This window comes from Numida meleagris, chromosome 1 (assembly GCF_002078875.1).
Source record: "Numida meleagris isolate 19003 breed g44 Domestic line chromosome 1, NumMel1.0, whole genome shotgun sequence".
NCBI classification, from domain to species: domain Eukaryota; kingdom Metazoa; phylum Chordata; class Aves; order Galliformes; family Numididae; genus Numida; species Numida meleagris.
The window spans coordinates 4,504,736-4,524,369 of record NC_034409.1 but is presented as its reverse complement, the minus strand read 5'-3'; the positions used below and the strand labels follow the sequence as shown (position 1 = coordinate 4,524,369).

General features: G+C 42.1%; 1 long non-coding RNA gene across 1 annotated transcript; it reads right to left on the bottom strand.

The window, feature by feature from the left end:
* On the bottom strand, positions 576-6,768 carry LOC110392633. Its single transcript, XR_002434519.1, has 3 exons — positions 6,372-6,768; positions 3,026-3,217; positions 576-941 (listed from the first exon to the last, which is right to left on the bottom strand). It is a non-coding gene; the product is annotated as an uncharacterized LOC110392633 (long non-coding RNA).

Here is a 19,634-nt window from a genome sequence, read left to right as displayed (position 1 = left end):
TTCTGTCTTTGATGCTCCTTCACACATAATAGCAGTGCTGTCACCCAGACCAGTAGACAGACCATTAAGGAGAACCCATAGTCCTCAGCCAGAAAAGACATTACAGTGTTTACAGTTATTGATCATTACGCAGAGGACTTACTATTGTCATTAATAGCTTGGGTAGATTTACTGTGACAATTGGCCATCTGGGATAGACATAGACAAAATAATAAAGTGTCACTCAAAGTTACGTGAAATTAACTAATTTCAGCATGTATTCTCAAGAAGAACTTTTATTGAAGACAAAGACTAGAATGTAACATAAGAATGGCCATATCACACAAAATGACAGTTTTAGCTAGCGAAGTTAGTGAAGTTATTGAAGCTAGTGCCTTACCTAGTGCTTGACAACCCTGTCCACAGCAGGAGTGTGGAAATAAATGATCTTTAAGGTCCCTTCCAACCCAAACCATTCCATGATTCTATGACTCTAAACTCAATAGTAAATGCCAAGCATAAAGAGATGAGCAGAGGAACTGGGAAAGCAGAGATCTATATTATTAGATTACTTTTTCCTAAGCTTCTGACCAACTTCTCCCTAGATATAAGTGAGATCTTTGCATTAAATTACCTCAGAAGGATTCTTCTTTGATCAGCTTATACCATTCACAAGATCTTGTGGCAAAGACTCCCATAGTTTAACCACAGGTTGTGTAAGTAACCTCTTTTTGTTAGTCTCATTGTTGGAGCTAGCTAGTCTCATCTGCTGCACTCTGGTTCTTTTACTGTAAATGACAGAAACCATTCCCTCTTTGCCTTCTCCATGAGTGGAGAAGGACTTTCTCTTCCATCTTTCTTTAGTCATCTGTTTTGAAGGATGAACTCTTTCAGTATATCGCTCATTCCTTGTGCTGTTCTCTGATCTTCTCATTACTTTTTCCAGTTTGAACATGTCTTCTCTGAAATAAAGAAAACCAGAACTGCATGCAATATTTGAAGTGTGGGAGCACTACAGAGTTATTCAGTGGTACAGGGAATTTTTCTGGTTTGTTCTGTTTTTTTCCTAGTGTGTGCTAAAACGTAATCTGCTTTTTGATGTCTATGAAGCATTGATCTGTAGTTTCCATAAAAAGATAAGTTCAAGATTTCTATTCCTAAGCAACAAAAATCACTGTAAATGTTGAACCTCGTTCTCATCATATCCCAAGACTCAGGTCTAAATGTGGATCTGAATTTCACAGAGGAAAGACCTCTGCCAACAGTGACACAAAAAACAGTCTGAGATACAAAGCTCACCAAATTAGCCACCAAACACAAAATTTGCAGAGCTCCAGATCTCTGTTGTCAATACTTAGAGTAGTACTGCTGTCTTGATGTATACTAAGACAGAGAATTAATGTTCACCTAATGTCTGCCAAAATCAGCCTCTTACCCCCAGATAACATGGCTTCTTCTCTGATGTAACTAGAGGACAAGAGGTAATGGCCTTAAGTTGTGCCAGGAGAGGTTCAGGTTGGATGTTAGGAAATATTTCTTCTCAGAAAGAGTGGTGAGACACTGGAACAGGCTGCCCAGGGAGGTGTTCAAGAAACATGGAGATGTGGCGCTGAGGGACATAGTTTAGTGGGCATGGTAGGGATGGGTTTACTACGTGATCTTGGTGGTCTTTCCAACCTTAATGATTGTTATTCTATGAAAATATATATTTCCCCTTGAGAATATATAAGCAGATATTGCATAAAATTTTAGTGTACAATTAACTTTAAAGCCATTGACTTTAAAGGCAGGTGGGTTTTACCTAGGATGGAGCCTTTCCCTCCTTGGTGTCACTGTCAAAAATTTCAATATTGAGCAAAACTAGTTGTCAAGATAAAGTGAATGGAGAAGAACAGAACTGAAGCTGTCAAAGGTAAGAGGGGTGAATATGCACCTGCAAATGTTCATCTCTCCCCACTTAACACAGAGGGAATCCAGAGAACTAGCTTAGACCACACTCCTTATTTTTAGGAAGCTAAAGTTAAATGTCGTGAATCCATACGTAGCCTCTGTTTTTTCACTGTATTTTGTCTTTATGCTAGTTTTAGAGAAAACACAGTAATAACAGTTGTAATATTTGAAAGACCCAGAACATGTTTATCTTTTCCATTGAGTTAAGGTATTTGAAGTTAAAACAACAATCACAATGCTAATTTAAGCCATGTTTCCCTGTGGGCCAGATTGCTACCCACCAAAGATGCTATCTCGTTTCATGCGATCTTCCAAGCACTTCATCACAAATGACATCCCAGTGCAGTGCCTAGTTCAGAAAGCCTGATTAGACATGTATACTCCTACAAATCACTTTCCTTTCTCTATGCCATGAACACAAATAGAAATCCCTGCTTCAGAAAGAAGGACCAAGCTGTTAGATAAATCATCCTTTCTTTTCTGATTTCATTCCCAGTTTATTCGTGCAAATTTGGAGCAAACTTTGGAGGATAACACATACTCTGTAATATTTAATCATTTTTCTTCTCTCTTCACACACAATATATTCAGCATGTCATTTCTTCCCCATTTTCAGTCTATTTTTCTCTATCTCATAATTTTCAATATTTTCACCAACTCTTAAAGTATTTTTTTCTCCTGAATTCAGTAGAAGTAAAATTACCTCAGGAATTATTGAGATACTGTGAAACATTTTTATTATTTCTATTTTATGAATACGCTTCATTTAGTATGCTTATGTACTTCAAGATAAATTTTGACGCACAGTGAGAGGCAGCGAGCATTTTAGTGCAATGAGAGAAGACAACACAATCACTAAAACAGTGGAGGTTTCACTGAGAACGTCTGTATTTTGCTTTTTTCTTAATAGGAAGACTTGCCAGCCTTTCCTAAAGACTGTTGCAATAAATTCATAGAAGATATTAAGGACACTGTGATTTCTCTTCCATTAGTTACCCTACAGAGAATCAAAAACAAACAATCAACAAAAATAAAAAGCAAGAAATTCACTAAGAAGCAATGTATAAGTGATGAGTAAAAGTTATCTGCACCATACCTTCCATGAGGAGGTTGTATCATCAACCCAGAATGCTGTGGATGGAGGATCCGTTTTCAGTAGTTCAGACATTTTGGGGACCCAGGACAAATAATTTTCTTTCCTTTTTTTCTTGCTTGTAATTTTATAAAACAAGGATAAGTAATCTCTGGTGCCCCTCCAAAGCTGAAGCTAACAGGTTGGTCAAATACTCTGGTGATGAAGAGCAAGGGACTGTATTAGATTTCAAATATGCAGGATTTATTCATTGAAATGATCTCCTGATGGCAGATGCAGTTTTTAAAGTTTTGCACATTTGATACTTTTTTTTTTTCCCTCATCAGGAAACTGCAATTCATTATGTCATTTGGAATGGCTCAATTCAAACGCAACATTTCTTTTCAAAAACCTGACATGTCTTAATTCAAATCAGTTCAACAAAATAGTCTTTCTCCTGCAAAATACTGTTTCATGGGAGTCGTTCCATAGTCCAGTTTCTCCTTCGGAGTGTGTTCCTTACATGAACATCACAGAAGTCAATGCTCTGAATCCACCCATAAGTATATCCCACATCAAAGCCATACGTTATAGGAGGTATTTTGTGTGCTTTGGCCACAGACCATGCTATATCAAGATTCCAAATTCTATTTCCCTTGAATCATATGTCGTTGTCAAGAAATGCAAAGAGATGTTGACATGAGTTGAAAATGGAATACATATATAAATTATCATTTTTGTTAAAGTATTTTGTTTTGATTGAAAATGTCAGGGTGAAGCTTTTTTTTCCCCAGTCCTAATGGAAGATAGGGGAAATTTCTTCCCACTCTATTTTAGACAGACTTCAACCTACTTTTTGGTCCCTAGCTACCTTTTCATTGGTTTCTAATAGATCAGTTAAGCAGTTTCTTACTGAACTTACTGAACAAGTTTAACCTCAGCAGCCATTTGTTTTTGCAGTTCTCCACCTAAGACAGCTATTTTCTCTACCATTTGGTTAGCTGGCCATTTTTTGGTAAAGAAAACATCCCATTTTCCAGATAGGATGACCAATAATACCAAAAATCCTTCCAGTTAATACAGAACTAGTGTAACGCTGTACGTTCCCAGGTCTGTAATATAATTAAATGGGACATTATAGATAAGCAAGAATTGATGACAGTGATGGAAATATTTACTATGGGCTAATCTCATGGAGCCTCAGTGCAAGCCACTACTTCTCCCTAAAACTTTCTGAGCATGAAATAAAGACAGAACCATCACAGTGAAGCAGTTTCATGTTAAAATCACAAGACCACCTCTATAATCCCTACAGGCTAGAAACACGCTGGGTCAAATGCTCTTACTGGCCTAGTTTTATTACATTCGGTGGAGTAGTGCCAAAATGAGAATTTGGCCTAGGAATCTAAGCATATGGCATTGTTCTACTACACTTGCACAAATCACTGTACATAATTACTGAGAATATACTGGGCCCTTATTTGAGTGCTGGAGGAGTAAGGGTTTGAGCACAGGGCTATGAGCCAAAAATTCCTGAGTTCAGTACTAGGGTCTATCAAATAAACCATACTATTTCTATTTCTTTGTGTGTAAAACACGAGGATAAGAGGATGAGTATACCCGTGTTATTCACAACATTAATTTTGGACTAGCAAAACTGTCTTTGTGGACTTTTTCCATATTTTTTTGAGAAACACATGCTCCACCATGGCAGGCCTCAGAAAATTACCAGGTGTTGATATATCCCCAGTGATCAAAAGAAGGGATCCAGCAAAGGAACATATTTGTCCTATCTGCCTAACTTTGAAAACTGATAGCATTCATGTTCAAAGAGTGAGAATGGCGGGATTTATATACCAACACATTTCTACCATAGCTTAAAGCTAGAATTGCTGTGAAAATGTGTAGGTGATCCTGCTAACAATGACAGTATGAAAGTTCACTTGAAATCTGTAAAGTTCTTGAAAGACTGGAAACATTACTTAATGTCAGAATTACAGGAACCACACATAGGTTATTCATAGAGGTCACACACGATGGCTAGTGATAGAGCATTAGTCAATACATTCAAGAAGTTTCCAAGCGTTTAAGGCCAGATAGAACCACTTGAAGGGCTCGCGGAGTCTCATTTCTTCCATCTTTCTCAGCTTGTTGCCCTAAATTACAGCAGACAGATCCCAGCCTAGAGGGCCAAACTGTTCTGCAGGATACGTTGCATAAAACCAGTCAGTGAAAGTCATGTTTGACCTGCAGGTCAGATTCCCCATTGCTTTCAATATCTGATGCTGGGAAGCTCAGAGATAGCAAAGGAAGTAGCTGAAATTTCCAGCCTCAGACACCTGCAGCATCCCCGGCCCCAGCACAATCTGCAGCAGCTCTGACGTGGTGTGGGTGGAATAGTAAACAGAAGCAGAGAAGGGGGTGAGGCAGCATCTGCTGAAGTTAAGAGTTTTCCACTCAAGCAGGCCTATACACCTACCCCAGAAGTCTTACAGAAAGAAGCTACAGAACTTTTGGAACAACCAGTGCTATTTTTTAGGAAGTCTGGGAAAACTCCAAAGGCTCAGAAGGCTGGTAATGTAGCTCTAACATCCTTTAGAAGATCTGATATTTTCCTGCTCAACACTGAGAAAGTTTCTGGCAGAGGCTCAAAGGTCCATTTACGCAGGTGTCAAGGGGATAGTCGTATTCTGTGAAGCCAAATGAAAAATCCTCTCCTTTCAAGGGTCATGGGTAGAGTAAAATTCTCTGCTTCACTCTAAGCACGTTATTAGCTCTTAAAGCTGACCATCGTGCAACAACTAGAATCAAAGATCAGTTTGCAGGGTTCCAGTTACCTGCCCTAAATAGCCAGAATAGATTCAAATCCCCACATTTTCCCCCCTCTGCCTAAAAGATATCAGAAAAGTTGCCCTTTGAAAATATGTTTTTCTTCAAAAGATGAGGGGGGCTAATCTAGATGTAGATCTCTCATCTGCACAGCACTCTACTTATGTGTGAGGATGGCCACCTCTCTGCCCCACTGGCAAAGCCTCAGGTTTCCTTTTCCAGTTCTAGCTGCATGTTGGCTGTTCCATGTGATTCTCCCACTAGGAAGGATGAATTAATTGAAAACATGGCCCCAAGCAAAGGCTAAAGGATGTGCTGACACACAGCAAAGCATTTGGACACAATTCATCTGACACTTTTTTAATCATCAGCCTGGGCATTGCCAGTGTGGGCCAAACACAGACAAGGAATGCTGCAGATAATAGGTCTCACATCAAGGCTTTTTTCAGCTTATTATAGCAGATGTCTCTGTGCCCTCTGTAGGGAAAATGCCAGAAAAAGGAAGAGAATCACAAGGATTATAACCATATAGGGAACCTACCCATTTATATCACCTCCGTCTTTTCCTTTGGTCCAGTTCAGATTGAGATAATGGCTACTGGGCCAGCCTTGAGGACAGCCAAGAAACTGGGAAAGTTTACCTGAGCAGAAGCAGGTAGCAACCTGAAACACCAGCTGACTTCATTATAAAGATATGGGCTCACTTTCATCCTGGGAGAAGCTTCCATTCACCTTAACTCTAACCACGCACACCTGGCAAGCTCCCAGCTTGGTCTTCACTAGAGTACCCCTGTCTCCCACACTATGCCTTACGAGGCAGTTTCACTGCTGCACACTATCTGATAAGCCTTCCTGATCTTCCCACATGCTCCTGAGCAGCTTCTGGTCCAACAGGCAGCTGCGCTGTGCTTGGTCTGCACTCCACAGCTCCCTGCCTGCCCCAGGGAGGCATCTGAAAGCAGTGAGCAGAATCCAGAGCACCTGGGCATGAAGAGATCCCCATGGCACTTCTTCTGTTAATCCTAGACCACCGCATCCTCCCCTTGGATATCACCCACACTGCTCTCCTCAGTCTCACAGGGTTTTTCTGCTGTTCTGTTGTTATACCTACGTACCTGAGGAGCCCAAAAAAATCAAACCATTAAGTTTCACCCAGAAGCATGGCAGCACACTGACCTTCCCATTCTTATCTGCAGGTGCATGGAAAGCATCTCCCCTGTTCCCCATGCTGTTCTCTATTCTTTGCTCCATACTCACTCCAGGACCAGACAAAATTCCTACTGAAAACAATAGGAACATTGCCTGAGCAAATGATATAGGGCTGGATTAATAATTTGTTAATTGCCGTAGAAGGCACCGGGGTGACAGATAACTATTGATAGGTGAGATGAATTTTGCATTTTTTCCCTGGTCTTCCACAGCTTTGTGAGAGAGCTCGGATGCCCCAAATGTCAGCCTAGCCTCCAACAATGCGATTTGTGAGATCTCTTTGTTGTCTGAATTCCCTTAAGTGGAAATATGTTTTCTAACAGCACAGAAACTCTCCCCAAGGCTTCTGTTGTACCAGGTTAATCAACCATACATGACAGCAGAATTAGAGGTGCTAGTATTTTATGTTCTGCATCTAAAGTATGTTTCTTCGTGTGTACTTAACAGGCTTTAATTTTATAAAACATTGCGCAACAAGGCACCTTGGGGAAGAGCAATTAACTCAGATTATGTTTTCGTTTCAGTGAATACCAAATGAGAAACTGAAATACTGATTTATGTAGCCACAAAGTCAAACCGTGCTCCTTAATGCTGCCTGATTTTTCAGTGTGGCCTTCTTTGGTCACAGACAAACATTTTTTTCCTGACATGCAATTAAGAAGTTGCTCAAACTGAACTCTACCTAACAAATATGTCAAGATATTTTATAATCACGATACACAGACAACCAGCCAGTTTGAAGTTAATTGCAAGACTCTTATCATCTCCAGTGAGAGCAGGAATAAACCTACTGAGGACATTTTCGTGTAATTTTCCTGTTGATGAATATCACAGTCAGTTTATGTTAATTATGGATGGGGATAGGCACTGCAAAACAATTTGAAGGGTGAAGGTACTAATTTAGGATCCAATCTAGCTCTCATTAAAGTCAATGGAAAGATTCTTATTGACTCCAATGGAAGCTGGTTCAAGCCCATAAAGACCGAATGAGCTCATGTGAACCTTCTCATCCAATTTCTCACTACAGAAAAGAAATGATGCATCAGCACCTGAACCACTATTCATGCAGAGTGCCTAATTTTGTCACCTTGAGTCACATACAGTAGCTCCTTACTGCAACTCCCTTGGGATCAAGACATCTGTGGATAATATGTAGTGATTTGGGCTGACTCAAAATGCTGCCATCTGAAGAATTTTCCAGTTTGAGATGTTCTTTTTTCATTTGCAGTAAGGTATAGAATGGTACAAGAAAGGCAGCAGAAGGAAAGCAAGCAATGAAAGGCAAGAGAAAGAAGGGGAGGAGAAGGCAAGGATATGTCCATCATGAACCCAGAAATGGTCTCAGTTGCCATTTTCAAGGCTGCAGGCGGGATGCAAAACCCTCACACTGTTTTCCTAAGGCATCATGTTCCTAAGGAATCACATCTGTTCCTCCCCAGCCCTGATGCAGAGAGTCAACCTGATCCTGGCAGCACAAGAAGTGGGGATTTGTGGCACCCAGTGCTCTCCTATCTCCTCTCAGAGGCAGCCGTGCCTCCGCTGGTCTCGCAGCCACCTGTTCCCAGCCTCTTTAACTGGAAGCTGCCTGCCTGGCTGCCTGAATCCAGGACAGCAAACAGAGGCCAGGCTAAGAATTAAAACAGAGATTTCAGCCTCCCCCTGCCAGCAAGGCTGTTCTCAGGAGCCAGGCATCCAACAAGCCAGAGCCTTCCATCCCATTCTCCCAAAAGGAATATGTTAGAAAATCCCTTCCCATGCAAAACCCAGCTTTTTGTCTCTTTTTTCTTCTATTTTATAAACCCTCTATGAACCCTGTGCAGTAGATTTTTTTTATTATTATTTTCACTTTTCAGCACAATCCAGAATACCCCACCTCAACTAAGAAAATTATAAGTGTGATTTCTTTTTTCCCCTACATGATTTCCCCATGCTTTCCAGCCCGACCAGTTGAAAAATGTCATTCAGCATAAAGAAAGTTGTCATTATTACCCATTAAGAGATATGATTTCTTTAGACACAAATATATCTAGTCTGTGAAAAGTTCATGAAAATTGAAATTTGATTCCATCAAACAGAAGTAGAGAGATTTTTTCACAGCTTTTTCCAAGACACCTAATTCTTATGCATGTCCTACTCTGACAGATAGCTCTGTAATAATGACACTCTATTACCTGTGATCATTGCTGTAGGTTTTTTTTTTCTTTTGCCTACTCCACTCATTAATAAATGTTTTACTACTTTCAGTTAGCATGCCAGTTGCTGCATCTGGGGAAAAGAAGCTGGATTTCCATCTGTCTGCTGTACTTACAAAGAAATCATTAACTAATTTCCAGTTGCAAATTTCTTCCTACTAACAATGTGCCACAAGGAAATGGGATTGAATTTCAGATTCCAGCCTGAATGTCTGAGTCTAATAATGGAGAAAAAAATAATATATTTGATACCAAGGCATTATGATGTATTCATTAGAAAATAAAAGAATGGGCCCGATTTAGGCTCTTTCAGGATGGATTTGATCCTTTAAGCTCAAAATGGATGATATGCTGGATCTTCACTCTCTGGTCTTCCAGGTGCAGAAAAAAAAAAAAAAAAACCTGCTATATCATGACTACTTACTGCGCTGCGACAGGATATTAACTGTCAGACAACCAGCCCATCAGATAGCTTGGCTTGCCATCTCTGGGCCAAGAATTAAGATTCTTATGGCCCTTAGTCAGCATCGCTACCAGGGAAGGGTGAGAGAGCCCTCCCCTCTTGCCAAGACAGTAGCAGTGCTGGTGAGCTTGCCTCTGACAGAAGTCACTCTTTGCATATCTTCCACCCATCAGTCTGGGAATTAAGAGATAAGGAGCATTTCCGCACATAAATAACCTCTGAGCTGTCTTTGAAAATAGAGCTCGGCGCTTTTCAGCGTACCACTGGAGATGGCATTCTTGCTTATGCAAGGCTAGTTCATCACAACCCTGACTCAGTGTTGCAAGAATCATCACGAAGGCCACCCCCGACCCCTGTGCTGCCAGGGTGACTGCATCCCCAGGCAGAAACCTGCCCTGCTCCTCCCTCTCTGAGAAAAAATGCAGAAGAGTCTGCATTTTCTGCCTTCCCCCAGGGGGCTACTGGATCAGAGCTGCTCCTTAAGGATGGGTGATTCAGAATCATAGGATCATGGAAATTGTTAAGGTTGGAAAGACCACCAGGATCATCTAGTCCAACCATCCAGCATTCCCACCATGCCCGCTGAACCATGTCCCTCGGTGCCACATTTCTATCTTTCTTGAGCACCTCCGGGGATGGTGACTCCACCACCTGCCTGTTTCAATGTATCACCACGCTTTTGGAGAAGTTTTTCCTAATATCCAACCTGAACCTCCCCTGGCACAACTTAAGGCCATTCCCTCTCATCCTATCACTGTTACCTTGGAGAAGAGGATGACCCCCACCTCACCACAACCTCCTTTCAGGGAGTTGTAGTGAGTGACAAGGTCTCCTCCGAGCCTTCTCCAGACTGAACAATTCCAGTTCCCTCAGCAGCTCCCCATATGACTTGTTCTCCGGACCCTTCAGAGGTTTGTTGCCCCTCTTTGGACACACTCCAGGGTTTCCTTGTCTTTCTCAAAGTGGGGGGCCCAAAACTGAGCACAGCACTCAAGGTGTGGCCTAAGGACAGGCTAACCTCCACCTGCACTGATTTGCAAAAGAACACCATGGCCATCTGGCTTCGCATGGTCCCCTATCTCATGGGTATTTCTGGAAGAATGTGGTGGTCTGACAAAGCTGATCGTATGAGACTATGATCGAAGTGACGGGGGCAAAGAAACAGCAATCTGGTATCCTCGTGATGACCCATCTGAAGACACGGAGTGAGCCCTTGGATGCTCCATACTGTCAAGAGAGGATGTCTAGAGAAGGAATCAGAAAGCATATGGCACTGCAGTGGTGACACTACTGTAACAAAAGGCAGACCTACACCAGAACTGTAAGGAGTTCACCACAGAGGGTGCCTAATCCTTCTCCATAGCCCTCCCACAGACCTTCTCTTCTCCTCCAAGTCCCTCCAGCACTTTCTCAGATCCTGTCTTTGCTGGATGGAAAGAGACGCCAGTGGAAGAAGGATTCAAGTATATTTTCTCTCAATTAGTATTTCCCACTGCATGTGAAAAAATGCCATGTAGTTAAAGCATGATTCTGACCTTGCCCTTATAGTAGCCCTGTGGCATAGAGAGACCAGCAAGAGAGCCCAGAGAAAAGGATCTAATCTGCAAACTGGCTGAAGACATTAGCCAGAGAAACACAGCTATCTTATCTCCTTCTGATTTCCCCTAGCTGTTTCTGGTATGTCACTCACAGAGTTGCTGTTACCCCAAAAAATGCTGGAGGTTTTATTCTGATCTCTGCTATGTCTCATCTGCTAACAGCTCACGTGGCTGTAAGGCATCCTGGTCTTGCATTGTGATGAGAGCAGAATATCAAACCTTACTCCAACCCCATTGGCAGAGTCGCAGCATTCATTATTATTTTAGGACTCCAATTTTCAGCAGCTCCATCCCCATAAAATTATATTTTGAAGTCCCTAGACACATGCAATGCCTTCACCTGACCTTTTCCCAGAAGGGCTCCTACTCTCTAAGCAAACATAGTCTTCTGCAGCCAGCCAGCTCCAGTTGGACAGCACCCACCTGGCATCTCACCAGTTCACCCTAGCCAGAGTTTTTCTTCTCATCTCCATGGCCTTTTCCTCCTCATCTCCATCCTCTGGCACATATAGATCTTGCCATGCCATCACAGCCATGCCCTTGGTTAAGCCAGTTGTGGGACAATTAAATGATTTCTCTGCTTTTTTGCAGCGTCCACTCTCAAGCCTCAGATACTCAGCTACTGCAGTGCATTGGTTTTCAGATATCTTCCACTCCCAGTCAATTCTGAAAGGTCAGCTCTTCTGAAAGATAGAAAAGTCAACATACATAAATCTCTTGAAATCTGCAGAACCTTTTCTTCTGACTTGAGCAGAAGAAAGTTCAGGCCATTAAGGATCCATTAACAGCTTTCACTGAAGCTTTCTTTAATGTTGATTAGAAAACTGTTTAAAAAAATGCTTTTGTCAAAAACTAGAGCTGACCTCAGAGCAGCACACTGGGCCAAAGCCAGATAAATGGCCTTGAGCACTGCAGAAACCTCATAAAAGATGCTCATGTTCAGAGAAACCCTAAGAAAAAGGCTTGCCTCAGGGAATCTCATTCTCTCCTATGCTCCTATGCTACTTCCAAGGAGAAGTATGCTTTTCTGTCCTAAAGAGGATACTATTTTCTCCTTATCTCATCTTCACTCAGCCACAACTTCTCATGCCCTCTGCTCTTTCCTGCTTTGGGAAAGAAGCATAACAGGAGGACAAGGCACTCTAACAGAGACATATCTCACTGAATTTCCAGTTCCTAAGAGAGGTACCTCAGTTAGGAAAAAAAGAGAGAGAAAGCCCACCAGAGGATATTTTAGATCCTGGTTTTACTAATTCAAGTGACTCTTTCATCCCATCAGAGGATCAGAAGATAACCACAACCTTGGTGAGTACTCATTTTTCACGACCGAGGCTACACTGAGACCATACTGGATGCCAGTGACTTTGTTCCACGAGAAATTTCCAGTTCTATTCCAAACTGAAATTTTATAAATGATCCTTTTCTATACAACAGGCAAAATTTAAGCCCAGGACGCAAAGTGCAGAGGAATTTATAGGCTGAATTTAAATTCTATTTTTTCATTAAAAGGTCGAATCAAAGTCTTCTCCATATCTCCCACTCAACTTCGTGAAATCTCATTGACTTCAGTACACCCAGCTCAACTATGGCATATTTTGATGCCGTATAGATTGCCCTAAGGAAGAATTAAAACCCTACCAAAAAAATGTTTCTACTGACATACTCAGAGAGGCATATTCCTTTTTTCACGAGCAGCGCTCCTTGTCCCAGATTTTGTTCTCCACAGTTCCCATTCCACAGTACCAGGCAATCCCAACATAGCTGAGGAACTGGACTTGGCCACGCAGGCAAATCTATAACTATAACTATAGCGTGTTCCCAGCTAAGCATAGAAACCAATATTTATGCTTTAAAGTAATCTTGTCAGAGAGGCAGATCAAATAATGATGGCTAACACAGCAACATCTCTGCCCACAAGAGACACAACACACTGTGAGTGTTTGTGAAAAGATCTCCCACTGACTCCCATAGATATGCATCATCACAACCAGAGCATGGGTGGGGTGAGAAGGACAACCCACATGAGGGAAAATATGTCCAAACGTGCTATCTGTCTCCTATACCACCATCACCTGGTTAAAACAACTGTGATCATGAAGTGAGGAGGAGGCTGAAAAGAGCCTTGTGAGCAGAATAGAAAATAGGAGAGATAGTAAAGGTTATAGATGATTTTCACTGTAGTTCTGGGCATCCTTGGCTACAGATCTCCAGCTTTCACTGAGGCTTTTTTTTTTTCATAATGTATAATTCATGAAGGGTTTTGATAGGAAACCTTTCCCTGAATTTTCTTTCTTTCAGCTTGCACCAAGGATGCAGGTGGACATAGGTACACACACATCTCCTGTCCATCACACTCCAACGTGAAAACAAGAAATAATACTTCAAAACCAGAGGCACCATGAGAGAGATATCACAGGCCCATCAGCTAGTGAAGCAGGTTGCATTGATAGATCAGCTCACAGTCCACTGGCCAATAAAAGGGGTTTCTCATAATTTCCCCTACAAACTTCAAAAAATTAATGGCAATAGCAATTGTTTCCCCGCCAAGACACACTGATCGAGTTTTCTTGGGTCATTTCTCTACACAGCTACCAGTAAAAAGGCCCAGAAGAGTTTCTTCAACACATGGGCACCGTAGGACAAAATCCATAGTGGATTCCCTCAGAAGGTCTAGTTTCTGTCCTACCTCTGCTCCTAATGAATCAATGGGAATCACTGCCAGTAAATTTGAGAGTGGAATTCGATCAGCATTGAGCACTTTGGAAAATCCCAACCCAAAACACTCTCAGATATTAGAGATGGACAGAGAGCAGATCAAATGATTCTCTCCGAAGAGTGAACTTAAACCAAGACATAGGGAGATATCACTGGGTGCCCAACTTTAGAAAATCAGTACATTTGTTATGTTTTTTCTCATACCTGGGCATAGCAATTAAGCCCACATACCATGAGCACAGACACTGATAAATTCCTTGAAATCTGCAGGACTTCTGCAACATATGAACAAAAGTCTGCCACTCTTGCAGATTCTAACTGGAAAAGTTTCAGCAGCCTTTATGCCAGTGTCCAAAATCAAAAATCTTGAAAGTTCTTGGGGCCAAGAAATTTCCACAGAGAACTACAGAGAGGACTTCTTGTTACTTTTATCTATTTCTAAATATGGATTCAGAATCCTATATTTAAGTGCTCACTTGAAAACCAAATTCTTGTTTCAAGTGGTTCCAAAAACACATTCATACAAGAAGCCCAAGGAAGAAAGAAAGTAATGCAGGCCCACACTGAAAGCAGGGGACAGCCACTCCACGCCTTTGAGTTTTGCAATCTTTACTTGTGGCTTAGAGCAAAGCCAATTAAAGTAAACAGGAATCTGGAATCTGTTGTTGACAGTAAGGTCCTGGAATAAGAATTTCAGCCAAAACTTTGCACTGAATAAATGTATCAAGGACTATTTTCAGTGGAGATTAAAAAAGAAAAGAAGATTCTTAACTTGCTTTGACCAACCAGATCTGGTAAAGCAAATTTGAAAAATTAGAGGCTCTAGAAACTCTCGGAATCAAGTTGTGGAAGCAAAGTAACTCCGTCTAGACTGTCTGGAAGGAAATGATTGTCATAAATTCTTCCCATAATCAAACCCTTGGTGAAGTCTTCCACAATAAGCTGGAATTCTCCATTTGAATCCACTTCAACTTCTGAACTGATGAAAGGCAAGGACATTTTGAGATCAACTCTAACTAGTAATTCATGTTCAGCATCCAAGCCCCTTCTGTGCTTTAATCTGCTTCTAACTTTAACCTAGTTAAAGCCAAGTTACCATGCCTATATGGCATTTTTTGTCTGTGTTAACCAAAGTAAGTCAATACAAGAGAGAAACAAGACGTACTTTATGTAATCCTGCCTTTCTTTTAACAAAGTATTTACATATTTTTCTGTCTTTAAGTTCAAGTATAGGTGCATTTATGTGCATTCAGGAACTGAGATGTACACTTTTAATGACATGAAATCAGAGACTTCATCCTATCTGAAATAGCACCTCTACCTTCCCCTGAACATTAGAGTTTAAATAGCAAAGGACTTTGATCTCAACTACCCTTCATTTTGGTTGTGAGTTGCAAAATAAAAACCCACATTACAAGGCTATGCCAAGCAAATTAACACACAGCTTGGTCCTTCTGTGCCAAATCCCTAGCCTCTGAATTTTCAAGAGATTTAGAGCAGTCAAAGTGCTACTGAAAGTTACAATAAGTGAAATCAAATAGCATATTTTCCTCTTTAGTCAAGTGTCTGGAACTTTTTTGGTGCATTTGTACAGCTATTCTCTACTGGGAGACACAGGAATAGAAACAAGGGGACATACTTGAAAGCCATTTCCAAAATGAGAATTTTTACATTTGGTGCCATCTAAAATAACACGTAAGACAGACACATTTTTCAGTAAAGGCAGCCAAGTCAACCGTGGAGGTCAAGATCTTATAAATGATATGCTATTTTGTGTTAAGTAGATCTCCCTCTGTGTTTGTTTCTTTTTACCTTTGCTGTATCAAACTGGAGAATGACATACTCTACTCCTAGCTGACCAGTCCTGATGCAGAGCCTGGGCTGGGGCACTTCAAGTACAGGTTTTGCTGAGTACATCAGGCATCTACTAGATATTAGTCGTCCTGTCAATGCACTGATAAGTGGGTTGGAGGCTGGTCTTCAGCATGGTGAGCTCCATGGCTCTAACACTTTCTGTCCTAATTGTTGCCTGTCAGTCTATCAATAGACTGTGTGTAGTGGCTGGGGTTTACTTTAATCACGACAGACAGACATTTGAGCTAGTCGTCCCACTCTGTACTCAACAGAGGGAAATAAGCTCTTTTTTGGCACATGCAATTGGACCTATTTTAGGTGTCCACACAATGAGTCATGCCCTGCAAAGTGCTTGTTCCTCTCCATTTACTTATCTCATAAATAGGCATCTGCACTTCGGATGAATCCCACCTAATACATCTTGAGTTTTGCAGGAGCTAAGTTCAAGAATGAGCTGTTGTAGGTTTCTCTTTGACAGCATGAGCTCCCATTCCCATCATCTCCCTCTTTTTGACACTGGATCTCATGCTGATGCATTGTTGAAAAATGAGCTTCCTTTTTACTTTTTTTCAGCAGAGTTAGTTTATGGCCAGAACGCCTACTCTGGAGAACCTGTTACTTACTCTAAGGAATCTGCTTTAGCTGGAGGTCTGGGCTAGAAGACCTCTAGAGGTCCCTTCCAACCCCTACAATTCTGTGGATTCCCTCATCTGAACTACCGTACAGACCCATGGACATTAGTGTGAGCGCAAAGGGAATGAGTGGCTGTAGAAAAAGGGGGAGCCAAAAGACCCTTCCAGCTCTTTCCAGTGGATTTTTGAAGAGCAGTGCCAGATTAAAGTGATGACTTAACCACGGCATTAAATAGTCAGCTTTTACTCAGGAAAATTTTCCATTATCAAAGGACCATTTATGCTAGTGGGAAAAATCCCTATTCTCAGAGGACTCTGGAAGTGCAGTGACAAGAGCAGTGAAAGTATTTTAAAATGTTATCTAATAACCTGGTTTGTATCAAAAAGTATATTCAGCTGCAACTTGATTTAGATTTAATGAGCCCAGGGCTGTCACTTGTATACCTGTATTAGAAACCAAGAAAAGTTTCTTTCCCAGGAGGCTTTCACAGGGATGCTATGTAAGATGGCCTTAGAGGAAAGGAGAATCAGACCCAGAATGGTTTCAGTCGCACACTGCGAACTGTCTGAGATTCATTCTTGAAAAGGCACTCAGCCCATCAAAATGCAAAGGCCAAGAGAAATGGGAAAAGTGGCTTCCCTGCACATAGCAAGTGAAGTGATCCGTGCCCTCTCTGACAAGTTGTGTGTAATCTCAGGGCAGGTATGTGTCATGGGACAAGAGGGTGTTTATGCCCCAGGACCATACGCACTAAGCTCAACCAAAGGGAAACTTCCCCACAACAGAGGCAGCTTTTTTGTGGAAACAACAAAACAAAAGGGAATGCTGGGACAGGCTGCCCCCTCGATTGGAGGAGTGGAGGGTGTTGTTTCCAGCAATCCACCTGCATGTTCGTATCTGTCTCATTTGCATGTGTTTGTTTAAGCTTTTTAATTAGCAGCAGGCCAGATTCTGATTACATACACATGGGTGCAGCTCAATTGATCCCGACGCTGTCCCATCTTGCTGACCTTACAAACCATCTACCAACACCTTTCATTCAGCCCAGGGACAGAAGACATGTATCAGGCACATCAGAGAGCAAAGGGAGGGAGAGCACCAGGAGTGGTTCGCGGAGGAGATAACAACAGCTCTCCTCCGTCTCTCTGCACCACTGTGGGATGGGATGGGGCTGGGCATGACCTGGCAAGTCCTGCTGATTTGCTTCATCCCACAGATTACCCAGCAGCCCCACATCGGTGCAGTCCCACTGCCAATCACATGATATCACCCCAGCATAAATGCACTGCAATTGCTCAAGAGCCATGTGCAGCCCAAGAGCCCCCATGGGTATAAAGTATCTTGCTTTCCCATGCAGCGAGATCAGAATCAGGCTCGGTATTGGGTTAGGGAGCGGCAATAGTTGTTCCATAATTAACTCTGAAAACAGGTTCTCATTAGACCTTGCTTTTCATAAACACCTTTCCCTCCACGCATGCCTAATTTCCTACTACTCGTCAGGGAATCTAAATAGAGACTGAAGTCAGTAGCAGAGCTCCCATGCCTTCCACGAAGATCCACACCCACATCAGAAAGGGCAATGAACTGGGTGCATCTCTTTAACAATCTTATTTTCCTAGATATATGCACAGCACCTCACAGCATGAAGATCAAGCTGGACTGCTGCTGCCAATGAATGTTAAATACCCATCATAGTGACACTCTGAAAGGGCAGGATATTATATCACCCTCCACATTGTGTGAAGTGTTTGCTCAGTGTCAGCTCTATTGAAAACTACCGTCACATCTCTTTTAGATTTTTTTTTCTTATTGTCATTCACTGCTGTTGTTCCTTGGGAATATGCATATACACTCATTTATTCATGGGTGCCCTGCTTCTGCGGGGCAATAAATGGAGGCAGATTTCTTGTCCCATATAGATCAGACTCTTTCTCCCATATCAAGATCAGGACCATCTTACCTTGCTCTGGCTGTGCGATATTTGCCAGGAGGACAGACGCAGGAGGCAGGAGGGTGGGAGAAATGAGGATGGGAGGCAGAGTGGACTTGGTTCCTCTTATGGGTGTGGAATCCATGTCATGATTGAAAAGCAAAGTGGGTACTTTATTCATCATCCTAGATATGTATGCTGGATGGACTGTATACAGAAGCCCCCTGCTTGAAGATGCTCTTATCCCAAAGAGGTCTGTCTGCCACTCTGCCTAGAGAAGGTCCTATGGCCTATCTAGTTATCCTGGGTGTCTAGCATCAACTTACCTAAAATTAGGCAAGTTGCATCCCAATTCAGTGCCTCTGTTAACAGCATGGTGCTACCCATGGGCAGAGAGAAGAAAGGAGGCAAGAGGAGCAATTATGCTCCTAGTGCCTCTCCTCTCCACCTTGGTCCTACAAATCCACACTATATTTAATCTACTTATCAAGGTGGGGTGATCGTATTCTTGAGCCTCCTGAAATGAATTCAGTTCCACATATTGAGCAAATTTCAACCAAGGGAAAGCTTCTTAACTGATTTCCAGTCTAAGGAATCAGAAAAGAGGGCCAAAGTGTGGTCAGAGATCTCAACACAAAGCAAGGATGCTCTGATGAATGAATCATAGAATCATGGAATTAGCTAGGTAGGAAAAGACCTACAAGATCATCCAGTCCAACCATCCACCTACCACCAATAACCCCACTAAACCATGTCTCTCAACGTTATATCTAAATGTTTCTTGAACACCTCCAGGGATGGTGACTCAACCACCTCCCTGGGCAGCCCATTCCAGCGCCTGACCACTCTACAGAAAAGTAGAATTTCCTAATGTCCAGCCTAAATCTCCCCTGGCGCAACTTGAGGCCATTCCCCCTCGTCCTGTCACTAGTTATGAAGAGGGACATTGAGGACCATATTTCCGAGTCCTTCAGTTGTTCAACACATGACCCCAAAAAAGAGAAAGACTGTGCCTCACTGCCTTTACCTGAAATGTCTCTCCCCACATTGAGATCCTCGTTCCAGGGTTGGTATAGCCAGTCAATTCCATCTTTAATCATCCCAACTTCTGAAGAGCCTTCCTCCCCCTCTCCCTTCTCTCCTTTTCACCTCAGCCCCTGTACACCCAGCTGCCTTTCCCCCCATTGTCCTGAAAACAAGAATTCATGGA